Here is a 26,680-nt window from a genome sequence, read left to right on the forward strand (position 1 = left end):
GTGAATATAACATTACAGACTGCAGAGTACAGTATGTAGTGAATATAACATTACAGACTGCAGAGTACAGTATGTAGGGAATATAACATTACAGACTGTAGAGTAGTGAATATAACATTACAGACTGTAGAATAGTGAATATAACATTACAGGATGTAGAGTACAGTATGTAGTGAATATAACATTACAGACTGTGGAGTACAGTATGCAGGGAATATAACATTACAGACTGTAGAGTAGTGAATATAACATTACAGACTGTAGAGTAGTGAATATAACATTACAGACTGCAGAGTAGTGAATATAACATTACAGACTGTAGAGTAGTGAATATAACATTACAGACTGTAGAGTACAGTATGTAGGGAATATAACATTACAGACTGTAGAGTAGTGAATATAACATTACAGACTGTAGAATACAGTATGTAGTGAATATAACATTACAGACTGCAGAGTACAGTATGTAGTGAATATAACATTACAGGATGTAGAGTACAGTATGTAGGGAATATAACATTACAGACTGCAGAGTACAGTATGTAGGGAATATAACATTACAGACTGTAGAATAGTGAATATAACATTACAGGGAATATCTGACCAAACACATTTCAGTTAGAATGAACATACATTGTTCACCTTGTTGTAAACACGTCTTAAAAAATACAATTATCATGTAGTGCACTACTTTATCATGTAGTGCACTACTTTATCATGTAGTGCACTATTTTATCATGTAGTGCACTATTTTATCATGTAGTGCACTCAGGATGCATTGACAGATGTCTTTATCACAGACAGTACACCCTATAATACTGATATTATTAGCAGTTTGTGTATATTCACACACTGTTAGACCAAAAGTTTCAGCCTCCAGGGAGGATGTTTTAGTCAGATTAAAACAGGGGTGAGAACAACAAAATAACTGCAATGCAAAGTTATATATATATACACACACACACACACACACACACACACACACACACACACACACACACACACACACAGTATACTAAACATTAGGAACACCATGATATTGGGTCGTACCCCCCTTCCCCCTCAGAACAGCCTCAGTTCGTCGGGGACATGGACTCTACAAGGTGTGGAAAGCGTTCCACAGGGACGCTGGCCCACGTTGACTCCAACGCTCCCCACAGTTGTGTTAAATTAGCTGGGTGTCATTTGGATGGTGGACCATTCTAGCCACCGTGCTTCTACACCTGCATTGCTTGCTGTTTGGGGGGGTTTTAGGCTGGGTTTCTGTACAGCACTTTGAGACATCAGCTGATGTAAGAAGGGCTTTATAAATCCATTTGATTTGATTTGAAACACACGGGAAACAGCAGCTTTGCAGTTCTTGATACAAACCGGTGCGAGTGGCACTTACTACCGTACCCGTTAAAAAGGCACTTAAATCCTTTTTTGTTGTCTTGCAACATTCGGCAATCCATGTCGCCAATTGTCTCAAGGTTTGAAAATCCTTCTTACACCTGTCTCCTCCCCTCTTCATCTACACCGATTGAAGTGGATTTAACACGAGACGTCAATAAGGGATTCACCCTGGTCAGTCTGTGTCACGGAAAGAATAGGTGTTCCTAATGTTTTGTCCACTCAGTGTGTTTGTGTATATACACACACACACTATATGACCAAAAGTATGTGGACACCTGCTCGTCTAACATCTCATTCCATAATCATGGTCATTAATATGGAGTTGGTCCCCCTTTGCTGCTATTACAGCCTCCACTCTTCAGGGAAGGCATTAATATGGAGTTGGTCCCCCCTTTGCTGCTATAACAGCCTCCACTCTTCAGGGAAGTCATTAATATGGAGTTGGTCCCCCCTTTGCTGCTATAACAGCCTCCACTCTTCAGGGAAGTCATTAATATGGAGTTGGTCCCCCCCTTTGCTGCTATAACAGCCTCCACTCTTCAGGGAAGTCATTAATATGGAGTTGGTCCCCCCTTTGCTGCTATAACAGCCTCCACTCTTCAGGGAAGTCATTAATATGGAGTTGGTCCCCCCTTTGCTGCTATAACAGCCTCCACTCTTCAGGGAAGTCATTAATATGGAGTTGGTCCCCCTTTGCTGCTATAACAGCCTCCACTCTTCTGGGAAGGTTTTCCACTAGATGTTGGAACATTGCTGCGGGGTCTTGCTTCCATTCAGCCACAAGAGCATTAGTGAGGTCGGGTACTGATGTTGGGGCGATTAGGTCTGGCTCGCAGTCGGCGTTCCAATTCATTGTCATGCTGAAACAGGAAAGGGCCTTCCCCAAAGTGTTGCCACAAAGTTGGAAGAAATGAATTGTTAAGAATGTCATTGTATGCTGTAGATTTCCCTTCACTGGAACTAAGGGGGACCAGAACTATGAAAAACAGCCCCAGACTATTATTCCTCCTCCACCAAACTTTACAGTTGGCACTACGCATTGGGACAGGTAACGTTCTCCTGGATTCCACCAAACCCAGATTCGTCTGTCGGACTGCCAGATGGTGAAGCGTGATTCATCACTACAGAGAACGTGTTTCCACTGCTCCAGAGTCCAATGGCGGCGAGCTTTACACCACTCCACCCAACGCTTGGCATTAGGCATGGTGATCTTAGGCTTGTCTCTGGCTGCTCGGCCGCGGAAACCCATTTCATAAAGCTCCCGACGAACAGTTCTTGTGCTGCCGTTGCTTCCAGAGGCAGTTTGGAACTCGGTAGTGAGTATTGCAACCAAGGACAGACGATTTATACGCGATTCAGCACTCAGCGGTCCCGTTCTGTGAGCTTGTGTGGCCTACCACTTCGCGGCTGAACCGTTGTTGCTCCTAGACGTTTCCACTTCACTATAACAGCACTTACAGTTGACCGGGGGGCAGCTCTAGCAGGGCAGAAATTTGACAAACTGACTTGTTTGGAAAGGTGGCATCCTATGACGGCGCCACGTTGAAAGTCACTGAGCTCTTCAGTACGGGGCCGTTCTACTACCAATGTTTGTCTATGGAGAATGCATGGCGGTGTGCTTGATTTAATACACCTGTCAGCAACGGGTTTTGGTGACATAGCCGAATCCACTCATTTGAAGGGGCGTCCACATACTGCTGTGTGTGTGTGAGATATATAGATATATATAGATATATATATGTGATAGAACACATTCGTACACATAAATATAACTATGCATAAATTAGTCCATATCGATATGCATTTATTTCTCAGTCTGTGTTTAACTCGATGCTGGGTTCTTCAGCATCAACATGGTCCTGTTCATCAGGACACGTCGTACTAAAATGTTTTCAACACATAACGGAAACAAGTGTTTATCATCGGTCACTTTCCCTGTTCGTCTGTTTGGTGCCTAATGAATATGACTCAGTCTCTTTCTCCAGGGCCCACCCAGTCCTCCTCCGTCTGTCTCAGGGCCCACCCAGTCCTCCGTCTGTCTCAGGGCCCACCCAGTCCTCCGTCTGTCTCCAGGGCCCACCCAGTCCTCCTCCGTCTGTCTCAGGGCCCACCCAGTCCTCCGTCTGTCTCCAGGGCCCACCCAGTCCTCCTCCGTCTGTCTCCAGGGCCCACCCAGTCCTCCTCCGTCTGTCTCCAGGGGCCCACCCAGTCCTCCTCCGTCTGTCTCCAGGGCCCACCCAGTCCTCCTCCGTCTGTCTCAGGGCCCACCCAGTCCTCCTCCGTCTGTCTCAGGGCCCACCCAGTCCTCCTCCGTCTGTCTCAGGGCCCACCCAGTCCTCCTCCGTCTGTCTCAGGGCCCACCCAGTCCTCCTCCGTCTGTCTCAGGGCCCACCCAGTCATCCTCCGTCTGTCTCAGGGCCCACCCAGTCATCCTCCGTCTGTCTCAGGGCCCACCCAGTCATCCTCCGTCTGTCTCAGGGCCCACCCAGTCATCCTCCGTCTGTCTCAGGGCCCACCCAGTCCTCCGTCTGTCTCAGGGCCCACCCAGTCCTCCGTCTGTCTCAGGGCCCACCCAGTCCTCCTCCGTCTGTCTCCAGGGCCCACCCAGTCCTCCTCCGTCTGTCTCCAGGGCCCACCCAGTCCTCCTCCGTCTGTCTCCAGGGGCCCACCCAGTCCTCCTCCGTCTGTCTCAGGGCCCACCCAGTCCTCCGTCTGTCTCAGGGCCCACCCAGTCCTCCGTCTGTCTCCAGGGCCCACCCAGTCCTCCGTCTGTCTCCAGGGCCCACCCAGTCCTCCGTCTGTCTCAGGGCCCACCCAGTCCTCCGTCTGTCTCCAGGGCCCACCCAGTCCTCCGTCTGTCTCAGGGCCCACCCAGTCCTCCGTCTGTCTCCAGGGCCCACCCAGTCCTCCTCCGTCTGTCTCAGGGCCCACCCAGTCATCCTCCGTCTCTCTCCAGGGCCCACCCAGTCATCCTCCATCTCTTTCCAGGGCCCACCCAGTCATCCTCCGTCTCTCTCTCCAGGGCCCACCCAGTCATCCTCCATCTCTCTCCAGGGCCCACCCAGTCATCCTCCGTCTCTCTCTCTCCAGGGCCCACCCAGTCATCCTCCGTCTCTCTCTCTCTCCAGGGCCCACCCAGTCATCCTCCGTCTCTCTCTCCAGGGCCCACCCAGTCATCCTCCGTCTCTCTCTCCAGGGCCCACCCAGTCATCCTCCGTCTCTCTCTCCAGGGCCCACCCAGGGCCCACCCTGTGAGCTCGAGGACGACGGTGGCGTTGGTTCCTTGGTCTTGGGATCATCTTCTCAGCAGGTGAAGTCTGTAGACCTCTATACAGCACGTACTTTGAAAATAAACCAAAGAAACTGTGATTTGGGGGGTGAGGGGTCAGGGTCAAAGCCTAATAAAATGATAAGGGGTCAGGGTCAAAGCCTAATAAAATGATAAGGGGTCAGGGTCAAAGCCTAATAAAATGATAAGGGGTCAGGGTCAAAGCCTAATAAAATTGCCTTAAGAGGACAAATAATGTTGTTTGAATTGAAGGTGGGGCTTGGGCTTAGAACAACCAATCAGGTAGGATATGAGTAGCCTGGTGGAGGGGAGGGGCTAGGATATGACATCGTGAGTGTCGCTGTTAGGTCGTTGTTGACGGTTGGCCACGGGGGGGAGGGGCTTGCCGAAGAACTCTGAAAGAGAGAGAGGTGGAGGAAGAGAGAGAGAGGAGGAGGAAGAGAGAGAGAGGAGGAGGAAGAGAGAGAGAGGAGGAGGAAGAGAGAGAGGACAAGGAAGAGAGAGAGAGGAGGAAAAGAGAGGAGGAGGAAAAGAGAGGAGGAGGAAGAGAGAAAGAGGAGGAAGAGAGAGGAGGAGGAAGAGAGAGGAGGAGGAGGAAGAGAGAGGAGGAGGAGGAAGAGAGAGGAGGAGGAAGAGAGAGGACGAGGAAGAGAGAGAGAGGACAAGGAAGAGAGAAGAGGAGGAGGAGGAGGAGGAGGAAGAGAGAGGAGGAGGAAGAGAGAGGAGGAGGAAGAGAGAGGAGGAGGAAGAGAGAGAGGAGGAGGAAGAGAGAGAGGAGGAGGAAGAGAGAGAGGAGGAGGAAGAGAGAGAGGAGGAGGAAGAGAGAGAGGAGGAGGAAGAGAGAGAGGAGGAGGAGGAAGAGAGAGGAGGAGGAAGAGAGAGGAGGAGGAAGAGAGAGGAGGAAGAGACAGGACTAAATTAGCTACATCTATGTAAGGCTGGCTACTGGTTTCTGTTAGCTGAAATCAAAAAAAACTTGAACACAGCATGACAGAAATGTGTTCTGACAACTTCCTGTACAGTATTAACATGGTCAAATATAAACAGCCCATTCAACAAGATGACCTGCACCACGTAACAGACACTGACTGAAGGGACAGGACACAGGTGGAATGTAGGACGAACAGAGAGATTTCATCCCACTTCCATCAGACAGAGAACACAGACAATTAAAATATGTTTTCAGAGGACATCAGTGGTGTTTAACATGCTCTGTAGACAGAGAGAGGAAATGGGGTCAGTGTTGTTTAACATGCTCTGCAGACAGAGAGAGGAAATGGGGTCAGTGTTGTTTAACATGCTCTGTAGACAGAGAGAGGAAATGGGGTCAGTGTTGTTTAACATGCTCTGTAGACAGAGAGGAAATGGGGTCAGTGTTGTTTAACATGCTCTGCAGACAGAGAGAGGAAATGGGGTCAGTGTTGTTTAACATGCTCTGCAGACAGAGAGAGGAAATGGGGTCAGTGTTGTTTAACATGCTCTGCAGACAGAGAGAGGAAATGGGGTCAGTGTTGTTTAACATGCTCTGTAGACAGAGAGGAAATGGGGTCAGTGTTGTTTAACATGCTCTGTAGACAGAGAGAGGAAATGGGGTCAGTGTTGTTTAACATGCTCTGTAGACAGAGAGAGGAAATGGGGTCAGTGTTGTTTAACATGCTCTGTAGACAGAGAGAGGAAATGGGGTCAGTGTTGTTTAACATGCTCTGTAGACAGAGAGAGGAAATGGGGTCAGTGTTGTTTAACATGCTCTGTAGACAGAGAGAGGAAATGGGGTCAGTGTTGTTTAACATGCTCTGCAGACAGAGAGAGGAAATGGGGTCAGTGTTGTTTAACATGCTCTGCAGACAGAGAGAGGAAATGGGGTCAGTGTTGTTTAACATGCTCTGTAGACAGAGAGGAAATGGGGTCAGTGTTGTTTAACATGCTCTGTAGACAGAGAGAGGAAATGGGGTCAGTGTTGTTTAACATGCTCTGTAGACAGAGAGAGGAAATGGGGTCAGTGTTGTTTAACATGCTCTGTAGACAGAGAGAGGAAATGGGGTCAGTGTTGTTTAACATGCTCTGCAGACAGAGAGAGGAAATGGGGTCAGTGTTGTTTAACATGCTCTGTAGACAGAGAGGAAATGGGGTCAGTGTTGTTTAACATGCTCTGTAGACAGAGAGAGGAAATGGGGTCAGTGTTGTTTAACATGCTCTGCAGACAGAGAGAGGAAATGGGGTCAGTGTTGTTTAACATGCTCTGTAGACAGAGAGAGGAAATGGGGTCAGTGTTGTTTAACATGCTCTGTAGACAGAGAGAGGAAATGGGGTCAGTGTTGTTTAACATGCTCTGTAGACAGAGAGAGGAAATGGGGTCAGTGTTGTTTAACATGCTCTGTAGACAGAGAGAGGAAATGGGGTCAGTGTTGTTTAACATGCTCTGTAGACAGAGAGAGGAAATGGGGTCAGTGTTGTTTAACATGCTCTGCAGACAAGAGAGAGGAAATGGGGTCAGTGTTGTTTAACATGCTCTGTAGACAGAGAGAGGAAATGGAGTCAGTGTTGTTTAACATGCTCTGTAGACAGAGAGAGGAAATGGGGTCAGTGTTGTTTAACATGCTCTGTAGACAGAGAGAGGAAATGGGGTCAGTGTTGTTTAACATGCTCTGTAGACAGAGAGAGGAAATGGGGTCAGTGTTGTTTAACATGCTCTGTAGACAGAGAGAGGAAATGGGGTCAGTGTTGTTTAACATGCTCTGTAGACAGAGAGAGGAAATGGGGTCAGTGTTGTTTAACATGCTCTGTAGACAGAGAGAGGAAATGGGGTCAGTGTTGTTTAACATGCTCTGTAGACAGAGAGAGGAAATGGGGTCAGTGTTGTTTAACATGCTCTGCAGACAGACAGGAAATGAAGTCATGGAATAAGAGACATCAGCTGTTAGTGAACGAGGAAGAACAGCAGCATGACACGAACAGACAGATGGTTAGTTAGTAGTTAGTTAGTGGTTAGTTAGTGGTTAGTTAGTGGTTAGTTAGGGGTTAGTAGTTAGTTAGTTAGTTAGGGGTTAGTTAGTGGTTAGTTAGGGGTTAGTTAGTAGTTAGTTAGTAGTTAGTTAGTAGTTAGTTAGTGGTTAGTTAGTTAGTGGTTAGTTAGTAGTTAGTTAGTAGTTAGTTAGTGGTTAGTTAGTAGTTAGTTAGTAGTTAGTTAGGGGTTAGTTAGTAGTTAGTTAGTAGTTAGTTAGGGGTTAGTTAGTGGTTAGTTAGTGGTTAGTTAGTGGTTAGTTAGTAGTTAGTTAGTAGTTAGTTAGTAGTTAGTTAGTAGTTAGTTAGGGGTTAGTTAGTGGTTAGTTAGTAGTTAGTTAGTAGTTAGTTAGGGGTTAGTTAGTAGTTAGTTAGTAGTTAGTTAGGGGTTAGTTAGTAGTTAGTTAGTAGTTAGTTAGTAGTTAGTTAGTGGTTAGTTAGTAGTTAGTTAGTAGTTAGTTAGAGGTTAGTTAGTAGTTAGTTAGTGGTTAGTTAGGGTTAGTTAGTAGTTAGTTAGTAGTTAGTTAGGGGTTAGTTAGTAGTTAGTTAGTAGTTAGTTAGTGGTTAGTTAGTGGTTAGTTAGTAGTTAGTTAGTAGTTAGTGGTTAGTGGTTAGTTAGTGGTTAGTTAGTGGTTAGTTAGGGGTTAGTTAGTGGTTAGTTAGGGGTTAGTTAGGGGTTAGTTAGGGGTTAGTTAGTAGTTAGTTAGGGGTTAGTTAGGGGTTAGTTAGTAGTTAGTTAGTAGTTAGTTAGGGGTTAGTTAGTAGTTAGTTAGTAGTTAGTTAGTTAGTAGTTAGTTAGTAGTTAGTTAGGGGTTAGTTAGTAGTTAGTTAGTGGTTAGTTAGTAGTTAGTTAGTAGTTAGTTAGGGGTTAGTTAGTGGTTAGTTAGTGGTTAGTTAGTGGTTAGTTAGTAGTTAGTGGTTAGTTAGTAGTTAGTTAGTAGTTAGTTAGGGGTTAGTTAGTAGTTAGTTAGTAGTTAGTTAGGGGTTAGTTAGTAGTTAGTTAGTAAGTTAGTTAGTTAGTTAGTAGTTAGTTAGGGGTTAGTTAGTAGTTAGTTAGTGGTTAGTTAGTAGTTAGTTAGTAGTTAGTTAGTAGTTAGTTAGTAGTTAGTTAGTAGTTAGTTAGTAGTTAGTTAGTAGTTAGTTAGTTAGGGGTTAGTTAGTAGTTAGTTAGGGGTTAGTTAGTGGTTAGTTAGTAGTTAGTTAGTGGTTAACATACAGCAGTGGAGTGGTGGTGGAGTTTCACTGTAAACATCATTACCAGAACAACTCCGGTCGCCAAGAGGCTCCAGCTTGGGAAGCCGAGACATTATGGGAGTAGCCCATCCCACTATAACAACAAAACACATGGTTAGTAGTAGGGGTTAGTTACTATAACAACAAAACACATAGCCCATCCCACTATAACAACAAAACACATGGTTAATAGTAGTCCATCCCACTATAACATCAACTAAATAGATTATTAGTAGTAGTCCATCATAACATCAACTAAATAGATTATTAGTAGTAGTCCATCATAACATCAACTAAATAGATTATTAGCAGTAGTCCATCATAACATCAACTAAATAGATTATTAGTAGTAGTCCATCCCACTATAACAAAGCAAGTCAGTCATTGGTCTAAATAGATTAAACTGTGTTCCAGCCCAGTCATTGGTCTGCCACACCTACGTCAGGATTAAAAGTGTGTCTCTCTCACCAGGAAGTGGTGGAGGTGTGGGGCTCTCAGGGGCCGCTGTCTCCTCCGTCCTCAGAGGATCCACTCTGTGCTTCCTCTTCAGTCTCAGTGTACTAGTCTTCTTCTTAGTCTGCTCCACTGATACTGCACCGCTCTCTGGAGTCTGTCTCTCGCTGTCCTCTTCCTCTTCCTCTTCCTCCTGCCTTCCTTCGCTCGCATCGTTGGCACCTCCCCCCTGCCCTCCTGTCTGTCTCTTCTTCAGCTTGTCTTCATTCTGCATGGATGGAACACACATGGCACACACCCATTAATACAGATGGAAACACCCCAGGGCGTTAATACAGATGGAAACACCCCATGGCGTTAATACAGATGGAAACACCCCAGGGCACTAATACAGATGGAAACACCCCATGGCGTTAATACAGATGGAAACACCCCATGGCGTTAATACAGATGGAAACACCCCATGGCGTTAATACAGATGGAAACACCCCATGGCGTTAATACAGATGGAAACACCCCAGGGCGTTAATACAGATGGAAACACCCCAGGGCACTAATACAGATGGAAACACCCCAGGGCGTTAATACAGATGGAAACACCCCATGGCGTTAATACAGATGGAAACACCCCATGGCGTTAATACAGATGGAAACACCCCAGGGCACTAATACAGATGGAAACACCCCATGGCACTAATACAGATGGAAACACCCCATGTCGTTAATACAGATGGAAACACCCCATGGCGTTAATACAGATGGAAACACCCCAGGGCACTAATACAGATGGAAACACCCCATGGCGTTAATACAGATGGAAACACCCCATGGCGTTAATACAGATGGAAACACCCCATGGCGTTAATACAGATGGAAACACCCCATGGCGTTAATACAGATGGAAACACCCCAGGGCACTAATACAGATGGAAACACCCCAGGGCACTAATACAGATGGAAACACCCCAGGGCACTAATACAGATGGAAACACCCCATGGCATTAATACAGATGGAAACACCCCATGGTGTTAATACAGATGGAAACACCCCATGGCGTTAATACAGATGGAAACACCCCATGGCACTAATACAGATGGAAACACCCCATGGCGTTAATACAGATGGAAACACCCCATGGTGTTAATACAGATGGAAACACCCCATGGTGTTAATACAGATGGAAACACCCCATGGTGTTAATACAGATGGAAACACCCCATGGCACTAATACAGATGGAAACACCCCATGGTGTTAATACAGATGGAAACACCCCATGGTGTTAATACAGATGGAAACACCCCATGGCACTAATACAGACGGAAACACCCCATGGCATTAATACAGATGGAAACACCCCAGGGCGTTAATACAGATGGAAACACCCCATGGTGTTAATACAGATGGAAACACCCCATGGCGTTAATACAGATGGAAACACCCCAGGGCACTAATACAGATGGAAACACCCCAGGGCACTAATACAGATGGAAACACCCCATGTCGTTAATACAGATGGAAACACCCCATGGTGTTAATACAGATGGAAACACCCCATGGTGTTAATACAGATGGAAACACCCCATGGTGTTAATACAGATGGAAACACCCCATGGCACTAATACAGATGGAAACACCCCAGGGCACTAATACAGATGGAAACACCCCAGGGCACTAATACAGATGGAAACACCCCATGGCATTAATACAGATGGAAACACCCCATGGCGTTAATACAGATGGAAACACCCCAGGGCACTAATACAGATGGAAACACCCCATGGCACTAATACAGATGGAAACACCCCAGGGCACTAATACAGATGGAACCACCCAACCCATTGACAGTGCGGCTCAAATGGCACCCTATTCCCTAAAGGGGGGCACTACAACGAGGGGTTCTGGTAAAAACTAGTGCACTACATAGGGTGCCATTTCAAAACAAATGAACAGAAGTGATGCTGATTGGCCCAGTGTATTCCACACCTCATTGATGACGTTGCCTATTGGCTGGAAAGGGCTGGGTATGGTGGCGTCGTCAGTCTCCTCCTCCTCCTGCAGTGTCCGACCTTCCCTCTCCGCCTCCTCTTTCTCCTGACGGTCTCTGGGAACAGGGAAACAAAAGGATTTTTTTTTTTTGTTATTTTTTACCTAAAATGTAACTAGACAAGTCAGTTAAGAAATAATTATATTTTCAATGACAGCCTAAAATTCAGCTGGTTAATGATCCCGTCACTAAGGTGAGATATCTCTCCTAATCAGCTGGTTAATGATCCCTAATCAGCTGGTTAATGATCCCTAATCAGCTGGTTAATGATCCCTAATCAGCTGGTTAATGATCCTGTCACTAAGGTGGATATCTCTCCTAATCAGCTGGTTAATGATCCCTAATTAGCTGGTTAATGTTCCTGTCACTAAGGTGGATATCTCTCCTAATCAGCTGGTTAATGATCCCTAATTAGCTGGTTAATGATCCCTAATCAGCTGGTTAATGATCCCTAATCAGCTGGTTAATGATCCCTAATCAGCTGGTTAATGATCCCTAATCAGCTGGTTAATGATCCCTAATCAGCTGGTTAATGATCCCTAATCAGCTGGTTAATGTTCCTGTCACTAAGGTGGATATCTCTCCTAATCAGCTGGTTAATGATCCCTAATTAGCTGGTTAATGATCCCTAATTAGCTGGTTAATGATCCCTAATCAGCTGGTTAATGATCCCTAATTAGCTGGTTAATGATCCCTAATTAGCTGGTTAATGATCCCTAATCAGCTGGTTAATGATCCCTAATCAGCTGGTTAATGATCCCTAATCAGCTGGTTAATGATCCCTAATCAGCTGGTTAATGATCCTGTCACTAAGGTGGATATCTCTCCTAATCAGCTGGTTAATGATCCCTAATTAGCTGGTTAATGATCCCTAATTAGCTGGTTAATGATCCCTAATCAGCTGGTTAATGATCCCTAATCAGCTGGTTAATGATCCCTAATCAGCTGGTTAATGATCCTGTCACTAAGGTGGATATCTCTCCTAATCAGCTGGTTAATGATCCCTAATCAGCTGGTTAATGATCCTGTCACTGAGGTGGATATCTCTCCTAATCAGCTGGTTAATGATCCCTAATCAGCTGGTTAATGATCCCTAATCAGCTGGTTAATGATCCTGTCACTAAGGTGGATATCTCTCCTAATCAGCTGGTTAATGATCCCTAATCAGCTGGTTAATGATCCCTAATCAGCTGGTTAATGATCCCTAATCAGCTGGTTAATGATCCCTAATCAGCTGGTTAATGATCCTGTCACTAAGGTGGATATCTCTCCTAATCAGCTGGTTAATGATCCCTAATTAGCTGGTTAATGTTCCTGTCACTAAGGTGGATATCTCTCCTAATCAGCTGGTTAATGATCCCTAATCAGCTGGTTAATGATCCCTAATCAGCTGGTTAATGTTCCTGTCACTAAGGTGGATATCTCTCCTAATCAGCTGGTTAATGATCCTGTCACTAAGGTGGATATCTCTCCTAATCAGCTGGTTAATGATCCCTAATCAGCTGGTTAATGATCCCTAATCAGCTGGTTAATGTTCCTGTCACTAAGGTGGATATCTCTCCTAATCAGCTGGTTAATGATCCCTAATCAGCTGGTTAATGATCCCTAATCAGCTGGTTAATGATGCCTAATCAGCTGGTTAATGATCCCTAATCAGCTGGTTAATGATCCTGTCACTAAGGTGGATATCTCTCCTAATCAGCTGGTTAATGATCCCTAATCAGCTGGTTAATGATCCCTAATCAGCTGGTTAATGATCCCTAATCAGCTGGTTAATGATCCTGTCTCTAAGGTGTGATATCTCTCCTAATCAGCTGGTTAATGATCCCTAATCAGCTGGTTAATGATCCCTAATCAGCTGGTTAATGATCCCTAATCAGCTGGTTAATGATCCCTAATCAGCTGGTTAATGATCCTGTCACTAAGGTGGATATCTCTCCTAATCAGCTGGTTAATGATCCCTAATCAGCTGGTTAATGATCCTGTCACTAAGGTGGATATCTCTCCTAATCAGCTGGTTAATGATCCCTAATCAGCTGGTTAATGATCCCTAATCAGCTGGTTAATGTTCCTGTCACTAAGGTGGATATCTCTCCTAATCAGCTGGTTAATGATCCCTAATCAGCTGGTTAATGATCCCTAATCAGCTGGTTAATGATGCCTAATCAGCTGGTTAATGATCCCTAATCAGCTGGTTAATGATCCTGTCACTAAGGTGGATATCTCTCCTAATCAGCTGGTTAATGATCCCTAATCAGCTGGTTAATGATCCCTAATCAGCTGGTTAATGATCCTGTCTCTAAGGTGTGATATCTCTCCTAATCAGCTGGTTAATGATCCCTAATCAGCTGGTTAATGATCCCTAATCAGCTGGTTAATGATCCCTAATCAGCTGGTTAATGATCCCTAATCAGCTGGTTAATGATCCTGTCACTAAGGTGGATATCTCTCCTAATCAGCTGGTTAATGATCCTGTCACTAAGGTGGATATCTCTCCTAATCAGCTGGTTAATGATCCTGTCACTAAGGTGGATATCTCTCCTAATCAGCTGGTTAATGATCCTGTCTCTAAGGTGTGATATCTCTCCTATTGTCTACTGTATTGTCCCTGCTCTCTTTCTTAACCGCCATTTTAAACATGTACATGATACTGCAACACAAAGTCCCCAGGGGCATTGTAAAGTCAGTAAAGTTCCTCTCTCCTCCTCCTCCTCCTCCTCCTCCTCCTCCTCCTCCTCTCTCCTCCTCCTCCTCTCTCCTCCTCCTCTCTCCTCCTCCTCCTCACCTCTCCTCCTCCTCACCTCTCCTCCTCCTCACCTCTCCTCCTCCTCTCTCCTCCTCCTCACCTCTCCTCCTCCTCACCTCTCCTCCCGTATCCTTCGCACTCTCTCCTGTCTCTCTCTCTTCTCCTGTTCCTCCTGAGCTCTCTGTTCGGCCGTGTCCTGGTGGACGCGTTCAGAGATGGCTTCGTAGTCATTAGCTATGTTGTTGAGAAGCCAGTTGAGTCCGTTCTTGATGGACTTGTCTCCCTTCTTACCATAGGCCAGAACGGCAGAACACGGCTCCTGAAAAACACACAGGAAGTCAGACGGCTAGAGAGACGGAGAGGATTTCATGTCACACAACATTTGATTTATTAACTCGTATTTTATTAGACAGCTATTCTCACAAGATGGAGAACAACACGGGTGTTATTGTTGAAACCTGGAGGAACTCTTTGCTAATATAAATGTATGAAGAACACACAATCCTGACCAGCTGCAACAACGTACGGCCTCATAGCCACAGTACTGCAGGTGAAGTATTACAAGGTACAGCCTCATAGCCACAGTACTACAGGTGAAGTATTACAAGGTACAGCCTCATAGCCACAGTACTGCAGTTACTACAGGTGAAGTATTACAAGGTACAGCCTCATAGCCACAGTACTGCAGGTGAAGTATTACAAGGTACAGCCTCATAGCCACAGTACTGCAGGTGAAGTATTACAAGGTACGGCCTCATAGCCACAGTACTGCAGGTGAAGTATTACAAGGTACTGCCTCATAGCCACAGTACTGCAGGTGAAGTATTACAAGGTACAGCCTCATAGCCACAGTACTGCAGTTACTACAGGTGAAGTATTACAAGGTACAGCCTCATAGCCACAGTACTGCAGGTGAAGTATTACAAGGTACAGCCTCATAGCCACAGTACTGCAGGTGAAGTATTACAAGGTACGGCCTCATAGCCACAGTACTGCAGGTGAAGTATTACAAGGTACTGCCTCATAGCCACAGTACTGCAGGTGAAGTATTACAAGGTACTGCCTCATAGCCACAGTACTGCAGGTGAAGTATTACAAGGTACAGCCTCATAGCCACAGTACTGCAGGTGAAGTATTACAAGGTACAGCCTCATAGCCACAGTACTGCAGGTGAAGTATTACAAGGTACAGCCTCATAGCCACAGTACTGCAGTTACTACAGGTGAAGTATTACAAGGTACAGCCTCATAGCCACAGTAGTGCAGGTGAAGTATTACAAGGTACAGCTTCATAGCCACAGTACTGCAGGTGAAGTATTACAAGGTACAGCCTCATAGCCACAGTACTGCAGTTACTACAGGTGAAGTATTACAAGGTACGGCCTCATAGCCACAGTACTACAGTTACTACAGGTGAAGTATTACAAGGTACAGCCTCATAGCCACAGTACTGCAGGTGAAGTATTACAAGGTACTGCCTCATAGCCACAGTACTGCAGGTGAAGTATTACAAGGTACAGCCTCATAGCCACAGTACTACAGTTACTACAGGTGAAGTATTACAAGGTACTGCCTCATAGCCACAGTACTGCAGGTGAAGTATTACAAGGTACAGCCTCATAGCCACAGTACTGCAGTTACTACAGGTGAAGTATTACAAGGTACTGCCTCATAGCCACAGTACTGCAGGTGAAGTATTACAAGGTACAGCCTCATAGCCACAGTACTACAGGTGAAGTATTACAAGGTACAGCCTCATAGCCACAGTACTGCAGTTACTACAGGTGAAGTATTACAAGGTACAGCCTCATAGCCACAGTACTGCAGGTGAAGTATTACAAGGTACAGCCTCATAGCCACAGTACTGCAGGTGAAGTATTACAAGGTACGGCCTCATAGCCACAGTACTGCAGGTGAAGTATTACAAGGTACTGCCTCATAGCCACAGTACTGCAGGTGAAGTATTACAAGGTACAGCCTCATAGCCACAGTACTGCAGTTACTACAGGTGAAGTATTACAAGGTACAGCCTCATAGCCACAGTACTGCAGGTGAAGTATTACAAGGTACAGCCTCATAGCCACAGTACTGCAGGTGAAGTATTACAAGGTACGGCCTCATAGCCACAGTACTGCAGGTGAAGTATTACAAGGTACTGCCTCATAGCCACAGTACTGCAGGTGAAGTATTACAAGGTACTGCCTCATAGCCACAGTACTGCAGGTGAAGTATTACAAGGTACAGCCTCATAGCCACAGTACTGCAGGTGAAGTATTACAAGGTACAGCCTCATAGCCACAGTACTGCAGTTACTACAGGTGAAGTATTACAAGGTACAGCCTCATAGCCACAGTACTGCAGGTGAAGTATTACAAGGTACGGCCTCATAGCCACAGTACTGCAGGTGAAGTATTACAAGGTACGGCCTCATAGCCACAGTACTGCAGTTACTACAGGTGAAGTATTACAAGGTACAGCCTCATAGCCACAGTACTGCAGTTACTACAGGTGAAGTATTACAAGGTACAGCCTCATAGCCACAGTACTGCAGTTACTACAGGTGAAGTATTACAAGGTACAGGCTCATAGCCACAGTACTGCAGGTGAAGTATTACAAGGTACAGCCTCATAGCCACAGTACTACAGTTACTACAGGTGAAGTATTACAAGGTACAGCCTCATAGCCACAGTACTGCAGGTGAAGTATTACAAGGTACAGCCTCATAGCCATAGTACTGCAGGTGAAGTATTACAAGGTACAGCCTCATAGCCACAGTACTACAGGTGAAGTATTACAAGGTACAGCCTCATAGCCACAGTACTGCAGGTGAAGTATTACAAGGTACAGCCTCATAGCCACAGTACTGCAGGTGAAGTATTACAAGGTACAGCCTCATAGCCACAGTACTGCAGTTACTACAGGTGAAGTATTACAAGGTACAGCCTCATAGCCACAGTACTGCAGTTACTACAGGTGAAGTATTACAAGGTACAGCCTCATAGCCACAGTACTGCAGTTACTACAGGTGAAGTATTACAAGGTACAGCCTCATAGCCATAGTACTGCAGGTGAAGTATTACAAGGTACAGCCTCATAGCCACAGTACTGCAGGTGAAGTATTACAAGGTACAGCCTCATAGCCACAGTACTGCAGGTGAAGTATTACAAGGTACAGCCTCATAGCCACAGTACTGCAGGTGAAGTATTACAAGGTACAGCCTCATAGCCACAGTACTGCAGGTGAAGTATTACAAGGTACAGCCTCATAGCCACAGTACTGCAGGTGAAGTATTACAAGGTACAGCCTCATAGCCACAGTACTACAGGTGAAGTATTACAAGGTACAGCCTCATAGCCACAGTACTGCAGGTGAAGTATTACAAGGTACAGCCTCATAGCCACAGTACTGCAGGTGAAGTATTACAAGGTACAGCCTCATAGCCACAGTACTGCAGTTACTACAGGTGAAGTATTACAAGGTACAGCCTCATAGCCACAGTACTGCAGGTGAAGTATTACAAGGTACAGCCTCATAGCCACAGTACTGCAGGTGAAGTATTACAAGGTACAGCCTCATAGCCACAGTACTGCAGTTACTACAGGTGAAGTATTACAAGGTACAGCCTCATAGCCACAGTACTGCAGTTACTACAGGTGAAGTATTACAAGGTACAGCCTCATAGCCACAGTACTGCAGTTACTACAGGTGAAGTATTACAAGGTACTGCCTCATAGCCATAGTACTGCAGGTGAAGTATTACAAGGTACAGCCTCATAGCCACAGTACTGCAGGTGAAGTATTACAAGGTACAGCCTCATAGCCACAGTACTGCAGGTGAAGTATTACAAGGTACAGCCTCATAGCCATAGTACTGCAGGTGAAGTATTACAAGGTACAGCTTCATAGCCACAGTACTGCAGTTACTACGGGTGAAGTATTACAAGGTACAGCCTCATAGCCACAGTACTGCAGGTGAAGCATTACAAGGTACAGCCTCATAGCCACAGTACTGCAGTTACTACAGGTGAAGTATTACAAGGTACTGCCTCATAGCCACAGTACTGCAGTTACTACAGGTGAAGTATTACAAGGTACAGCCTCATAGCCATAGTACTGCAGGTGAAGTATTACAAGGTACAGCTTCATAGCCACAGTACTGCAGTTACTACAGGTGAAGTATTACAAGGTACAGCCTCATAGCCACAGTACTGCAGGTGAAGTATTACAAGGTACAGCCTCATAGCCACAGTAATGCAGTTACTACAGGTGAAGTATTACAAGGTACAGCCTCATAGCCACAGTACTGCAGGTGAAGTATTACAAGGTACAGCTTCATAGCCACAGTACTGCAGTTACTACAGGTGAAGTATTACAAGGTACAGCCTCATAGCCACAGTACTGCAGTTACTACAGGTGAAGTATCGAGAGACAAACCACAGCATCACTCACGATCTGACAGAGACACTTGTTTCGTTCACGAGCTTCTCCAACGACAGGTTCTCGATGATGTCTGCCTCAGCCAATGCCCCGTCCCGATCCTGCTTGTTAGCCAATCTGTGGAGCCGACAGGGATATGTCAGAAACGGGTGTCAGAATGCAGGTGGGTGTGTGTGTGTGTGTGTGTGTGTGTGTGTGTGTGTGTGTGTGTGTGTGTGTGTGTGTTGGTTCTTCTATCCTTGTGGGGACCTACAATCTCAGAAAGCTCTGACAAGGATAGTAAAACAAGGAAAAAATTCTCCCTCGTCCCAATTTGAAGCTTAGAAGGTTTAGGGTTACAATAAGGATTAGAATTAGGGTAGGAGGTTACGGGTTAAGGTTGGGGAAAATAGATTATTTTGAATAGAAATTAATTTTAGGTGCCCAGGAGGGTGTGTGTGTGTGTGTGTGTGTGTGTGTGTGTGTGACAGAAACATATGGTGTGGAAGGACGACACTTCATGATCAAACGCTGCCAGTCAGGGAAATGGAAGTAGTTGGATTCCTGCTAACATGAATCCGCTTTCCCAATATGTTGTATAGAATATAATACCCTACTTTAAAAAGAAACAGACAGACAGACAGACAGACAGACAGTCAGTCAGTCAGTCAGTCAGTCAGTCAGTCAGTCAGTCAGTCAGTCAGTCAGTCAGTCAGTCAGTCAGTCAGTCAGTGACTCGCACTAGGCCAGGTTTAGAGCTCAGACAGACAGTGAGTCACACTAGGCCAGGTTTAGAGCTCAGACAGACAGTAACTCGCCCTAGGCCAGGTTTAGAGCTCAGACAGACAGTAACTCGCCCTAGGCCAGGTTTAGAGCTCAGACAGACAGTAACTCGCCCTAGGCCAGGTTTAGAGCTCAGACAGACAGTAACTCGCCCTAGGCCAGGTTTAGAGCTCAGACAGTAACTCGCCCTAGGCCAGGTTTAGAGCTCTCAGACAGACAGTAACTCACATTAGGCCAGGTTTAGAGTTCAGACAGTAACTCACACTAGGCCAGGTTTAGAGCTCTCAGACAGAGAGTAACTCACACTAGGCCAGGTTTAGAGCTCAGACAGTAACTCACGCTAGGACAGGTTTAGAGCTCAGACAGACAGAGTGACTCACACTAGGACAGGTTTCCCAGCGATGCGGTGTCGGGACCTCAGCCATGGTGTCCCTGGTCTCCTGGATCCTCTGGACATCACTGGAGTCCACCACGAACACCACCCCGTACGACTCGCTGTAGTAGTTCTTCCAGATGCCCCTGAGCACATTTACATTGGAGTCGTTTAGCAGACTCTTATCCAGACACTGCAAGTAGACACCTTTGTTTATCAGCAGAATCAGGGCCGGAAAGTGCAGGTGTTGAGTGTGAGAAAGACAACGGGTGTAAAGACCTGATCCTCTTTCCTCCGCCCAGGTCAAAGATGGTAACCTCAAACTTCCCCTGCTTCAGATCCACCTTGGAGAACCCTACTGTAGGGGCAACATCCTCTGGGCTCTCTGTGATGGAACACAACACACACACACACACACACACACACACACACACGTTCAGCGACGAAGAGAATGAGCCCCCTAAAAAAAAAACACATCTTACATTTCTAATAGAGTAGAATAGGAAGTGAGTGATTCAGAGTCAAGATGTCTTCCCTGTGACTCAGTTGGTAGAGCATGGTGTGTGCAACGCCAGGGTTGTGGGTTCGATTCCCACGGGGGACCAGTACAAAACAAAAAAACAAAAATCTGGATTAGAGCGTCTGCTAAATGACTCAAATGCAAGATGACACACTGACCTCCCTGGATGCCGCGTACTGTAGCAGTCTTCCCAGCGTTGTCAAGTCCAACCATCACCAGTGTTATTTTCCTAAAAACACCACAGAGAAGATGGATTACGACAGAGATGACTCAGGGACTCAAATGGAGGTGTGGTAGGAGAAAGACATGCAGGAAAATGATAGGACAATATTCACAAGGGAGGGGGGTAACTCTACAATATGTCATGTGACTCATGACGTGTCCCTTCTATAAAGGATACAGAACAACATTAGTAAGCAAGACATATTTGGGGCGGCAGGGTAGCCTAGTGGTTAGAGCGTTGGACTAGTAACCGAAAGGTTGCTGGATCGAATCCCGAGCTGACAAGGTACAAATCTGTCGTTCTGCCCCTGTTCCTAGGCCGTCATTGAAAATAAGAATTTATTGTTAACTGACTTGCCTAGTGAAATAAATATATATTGATTTTATAGCTTGAGCCACTTCCAAAAGAAAGCATTGAATATTCAACGCCAGTCTCCAAACAGAAAGGATGAATTATCTGATATTAGCCTAATGCATCGGTCAGGCAGGCAGACAGGTACTGCCCTCACCCCCACCTGTCCTTCAGATGTTACTGGTTAAGGTGTAAGAGGGGCTTAGCCAGCAGCCCAGGCCACTAATACAGCTCCTTCCCCCTCTACCTTAGGGCTGCCCAGGGCTAACACCACAGGGATATTACCACAGAGAGGGTGAGTCAGCACTCTGTCCATAATCACGTTGAACAGTCTATGGACGTACACAGACAGTGAGGCAGAGTAAACAGACTTATCCAACACCTTGAGTCATTCCTTAACTTCTTAAGGTATAGGGGGCAGTATTTTCACGGCCGGATGAAAACCGTACCCACATTAATCTGGTTACTACTCCTGCCCAGAAACTAGAATATGCATATTATTAGGAGATTTGAATAGAAAACACTGAAGTTTCTAAAACTGTTTGAATGGTGTCTGTGAGTAGAACAGAACTCATATGGCAGGCCAAAACCTGAGAAAAATTCAACCAGGAAGTGGATGATCTGAGAATTGTAGTTCTTCTTTCTAGTCCCTTTCGAAACTACAGTGTATGTGGGGTCACGTTGCACTTCCTAAGGCTTCCATTGGCTGTCAAAAGCCTTCAGAAAGTTGTTTCATCTGTCTCCTGTATCCGGGCAAAGTATAGGAGCTCAGTCACTGAGTGGACTGCCTGGGGACAAAGGGATTGGATATGCGCGGTCCGCTGACGCGCTGTTCCTTCTTTTTTCTCCTTGAATGAATACGCTATTGTCCGGTTGGAATATTATCACATTTTTACATTAAAAATACCATAAAGATTGATTTTAAACAGCGTTTGACATGTTTCTAAGAACGGTAATGGAACTTTTTGACTTTTCGTCTCTGGTACCACGCTGCGCGTTATGCCTTTGGATAGTGCTCTGTACGCACGAACAAAACGGAGGTATTTGGACATAAATATGGATTATTTCGAACAAAAACAACATTTCTTGTGGAGTTGCAGTCCTGGGAGTGCATTCTGGCGAAGATCAGCAAAGGTAAGAGAATATTTCTAATACTAATTCTGAGGTTAGGTGACCCCGAACTTAGCGGGTGTCTGTATAGCTCGCTGTGATGGCGAGCTATGTACTCAGAATATTGAAAAATGTGCTTTCTCCGTAAAGCTATTTTAAAATCTGACACAGCGGTTGCATCCAGGAGTAGTATATCTATAATTCTTTAAATAATTGTTATGTATTTTGTCAACGTTTATGATGAGTATTTCTATAAATTCACCGGAAGTTTTTGGTGGGAATACATTTTCTGAACATCACGCCAATGTAAAATGCTGTTTTTGGATATAAATATGAACTTTATCGAACAAAACATACATGTATTGTGTAACATGAAGTCCTAGGAGTGTCATCTGATGAAGATCGTCAAAGGTTAGTGCTTCATTTAGCTGTGTTTTGGGTTTATGTGACATATATCCTTGCTTGGAAAATGGCTGTGTGATTATTTGTGTCTATGTACTCTCCTGACATAATCTAATGTTTTGCTTTCGCTGTAACGCCTTTTTGAAATCGGACAATGTGGTTCGATTATCGAGAGTCTTATCTTTTAAAATAGTGTAAAATAGTTGATTGTTGAGCAAATGAAATGAGATTTTGATGTTTTGTATTTCGCGCCATGCTATTTCACTGGCTGTTGAATAGTGTGTCCTTCCTTCCTTCCTTCCTTCCTTCCTTCCTTCCTTCCTTCCTTCCTTCCTTCCTTCCTTCCTTCCTTCCTTCCTTCCAATGAATAGGCCTAGATCCTAAATCTACCCTTTCTACTCAGGAAAAAGCTTCTCTGTGTCACCTAATCAAAGTAGCCAAATTGCATAAAACGTCACCCAGTCATCATTCTTGTTAGAAAAAACACACACACAGACACACACACACACACACACACACACACACACACCTAGCCTCCATCAAAAGTGCCTCTTCTATGGAACACACACACACACACACACACACACACACACACACACACGCTGACCAAATAAACATACGTCTTACCCTCCACATGGAAACGACCAATAACAACAAGCTTACAGAACCAAAAAACACGCAGTCACATTCTGACAACACACACACACATCCCACATCAACGGTAGAAATCCTTGCCTGCGGCTCTTCCGCCGTACGGACATCAAGCAGACTATCCAGCGGACAGTCCTCTGGAGCCAGGACGACTTCATGTGGAAGCTTCAACCAGTCCAGACCCAGAGACCAACTGACCCGACGGACGTTCAGGGACAATAACTAGTAACCCACACCATGTCCCCTCAAATGTACAGTATGCCACCATGACGGATAACGTGTCACACACACTGTACAGGCCAGGCCCAGAGAGCAGCAGGATTAGCTAGGGATTTCCTTAAGTCTCTCTACAGTAGGACACGTGTTCTTAAGATACTCTGCCTGTTTAGCGTCAGAGGGGTCGCTGTCTCACCTCCTTCACGCTCTTTCTTAAAACTGTTTTTTTGTAATTTTTTTTTACAATTAATATTTCCTTGATTCCTCACCTCCTCTCTCCTCACCTCCTTCTCAAAACTCGTTGAAAGAAAGAAAAGGTCAGAGTGGAGAGGACCAGGATATTGGATATTTATTCCCCAATGCATTTTGTGGAGGGGCTGAAGAGTCCGGACATGCATCCAGGAGGAAACAACATGGCTGCACGTGCCCGTGGAGCCTACCACACAGGTGTGAGTCACTCAGTCACATACTCAAATCAAATGTTATTGGTCCATATTTAACAGATGTTGTTGGTCCACACACATATTTAACAGATGTTATTGGTCCATATTTAACAGATGTTATTGGTCCACACACATATTTAACAGATGTTATTGGTCCACACACATATTTAACAGATGTTATTGGTCCATATTAAACAGATGTTATTGGTCACATATTAAACAGATGTTATTGGTCACATATTAAACAGATGTTATTGGTCCATATTTAACAGATGTTATTGGTCCAAATTTAACAGATGTTATTGGTCCATATTTAACAGATGTTATTGGTCCATATTTAACAGATGTTATTGGTCCATATTTAACAGATGTTATTGGTCCATATTTAACAGATGTTACACATATTTAGAAATGTTAATGCGAGTGTAGCGAAATGCTTGTGTTTCTAGCTCCAACAGGCAGTAATATCTAACTAAATGCTTGTGTTTCTAGCTCCAACAGTGCAGTAATATCTAACTAAATGCTTGTGTTCCCAGCTCCAACAGTGCAGTAATATCTGACTAAATGCTTGTGTTTCTAGCTCCAACAGTAATATCTAACTAAATGCTTGTGTTTCTAGCTCCAACAGTAATATCTAACTAAATGCTTGTGTTCCTAGCTCCAACAGTGGAGTAATATCTAACTAAATGCTTGTGTTCCCAGCTCCAACAGTAATATCTAACTAAATGCTTGTGTTCCCAGCTCCAACAGTAATATCTAACTAAATGCTTGTGTTCCCAGCTCCAACAGTGCAGTAATATCTAAATGCTTGTGTTTCTAGCTCCAACAGTAATATCTAACTAAATGCTTGTGTTTCTAGCTCCAACAGTAATATCTAACTAAATGCTTGTGTTTCTAGCTCCAACAGTAATATCTAACTAAATGCTTGTGTTCCTAGCTCCAACAGTAATATCTAACTAAATGCTTGTGTTCCTAGCTCCAACAGTGCTGTAGTATCTAACTAAATGCTTGTGTTTCTAGCTCCAACAGTAATATCTAACTAAATGCTTGTGTTCCTAGCTCCAACAGTGCAGTAGTATCTAACTAAATGCTTGTGTTCCCAGCTCCAACAGTGCAGTAATATCTAACTAAATGCTTGTGTTCCCAGCTCCAACAGTAATATCTAACTAAATGCTTGTGTTCCTAGCTCCAACAGTGCAGTAATATCTAACTAAATGCTTGCATGTTTCTAGCTCCAACAGTGCAGTAATATCTAACTAAATGCATGTGTTTCTAGCTCCAACAGTAATATCTAACTAAATGCTTGTGTTTCTAGCTCCAACAGTAATATCTAACTAAATGCTTGTGTTTCTAGCTCCAACAGTGCAGTAATATCTAACTAAATGCTTGTGTTCCCAGCTCCAACAGTGCTGTAGTATCTAACTAAATGCTTGTGTTCCCAGCTCCAACAGTGCTGTAGTATCTAACTAAATGCTTGTGTTCCCAGCTCCAACAAGTGCAGTAATATCTAACTAAATGCTTGTGTTCCCAGCTCCAACAGTAATATCTAACTAAATGCTTGTGTTCCTAGCTCCAACAGTGCAGTAATATCTAACTAAATGCTTCTGTTCCTAGCTCCAACAGTAATATCTAACTAAATGCTTCTGTTCCTAGCTCCAACAGTAATATCTAACTAAATGCTTCTGTTCCCAGCTCCAACAAGTGCAGTAATATCTAACTAAATACTTGTGTTTCTAGCTCCAACAGTAATATCTAACTAAATGCTTGTGTTCCCTAGCTCCAACAGTGCAGTAGTATCTAACTAAATGCTTGTGTTCCCAGCTCCAACAGTGCAGTAATATCTAACTAAATGCTTGTGTTTCTAGCTCCAACAGTGCAGTAATATCTAACTAAATGCTTGTGTTCCCAGCTCCAACAGTGCAGTAATATCTGACTAAATGCTTGTGTTTCTAGCTCCAACAGTAATATCTAACTAAATGCTTGTGTTTCTAGCTCCAACAGTAATATCTAACTAAATGCTTGTGTTTCTAGCTCCAACAGTGCAGTAATATCTAACTAAATGCTTGTGTTCCTAGCTCCAACAGTGCAGTAATATCTAACTAAATGCTTGTGTTCCCAGCTCCAACAGTGCAGTAATATCTGACTAAATGCTTGTGTTTCTAGCTCCAACAGTAATATCTAACTAAATGCTTGTGTTTCTAGCTCCAACAGTAATATCTAACTAAATGCTTGTGTTTCTAGCTCCAACAGTGCAGTAATATCTAACTAAATGCTTGTGTTCCCAGCTCCAACAGTGCAGTAATATCTAACTAAATGCTTGTGTTTCTAGCTCCAACAGTGCAGTAATATCTAACTAAATGCATGTGTTTCTAGCTCCAACAGTAATATCTAACTAAATGCTTGTGTTTCTAGCTCCAACAGTAATATCTAACTAAATGCTTGTGTTTCTAGCTCCAACAGTGCAGTAATATCTAACTAAATGCTTGTGTTCCCAGCTCCAACAGTGCTGTAGTATCTAACTAAATGCTTGTGTTCCCAGCTCCAACAGTGCAGTAATATCTAAATGCTTGTGTTTCTAGCTCCAACAGTAATATCTAACTAAATGCTTGTGTTTCTAGCTCCAACAGTAATATCTAACTAAATGCTTGTGTTTCTAGCTCCAACAGTAATATCTAACTAAATGCTTGTGTTCCTAGCTCCAACAGTAATATCTAACTAAATGCTTGTGTTCCTAGCTCCAACAGTGCTGTAGTATCTAACTAAATGCTTGTGTTTCTAGCTCCAACAGTAATATCTAACTAAATGCTTGTGTTCCTAGCTCCAACAGTGCAGTAGTATCTAACTAAATGCTTGTGTTCCCAGCTCCAACAGTGCAGTAATATCTGACTAAATGCTTGTGTTTCTAGCTCCAACAGTAATATCTAACTAAATGCTTGTGTTTCTAGCTCCAACAGTAATATCTAACTAAATGCTTGTGTTTCTAGCTCCAACAGTGCAGTAATATCTAACTAAATGCTTGTGTTCCTAGC

At 44.4% G+C, this 26,680-nt stretch overlaps 1 pseudogene; it reads right to left on the minus strand.

Moving 5' to 3' along the window:
• Positions 1-4,530: 4,530 nt before the first annotated feature.
• On the minus strand, positions 4,531-20,552 carry LOC106591319 (ADP-ribosylation factor-like protein 13B; annotated as a pseudogene).
• Between the last annotated feature and the right edge of the window lie 6,128 nt (positions 20,553-26,680).

This window comes from Salmo salar, unplaced genomic scaffold, assembly GCF_905237065.1.
Source record: "Salmo salar unplaced genomic scaffold, Ssal_v3.1, whole genome shotgun sequence".
NCBI classification, from domain to species: domain Eukaryota; kingdom Metazoa; phylum Chordata; class Actinopteri; order Salmoniformes; family Salmonidae; genus Salmo; species Salmo salar.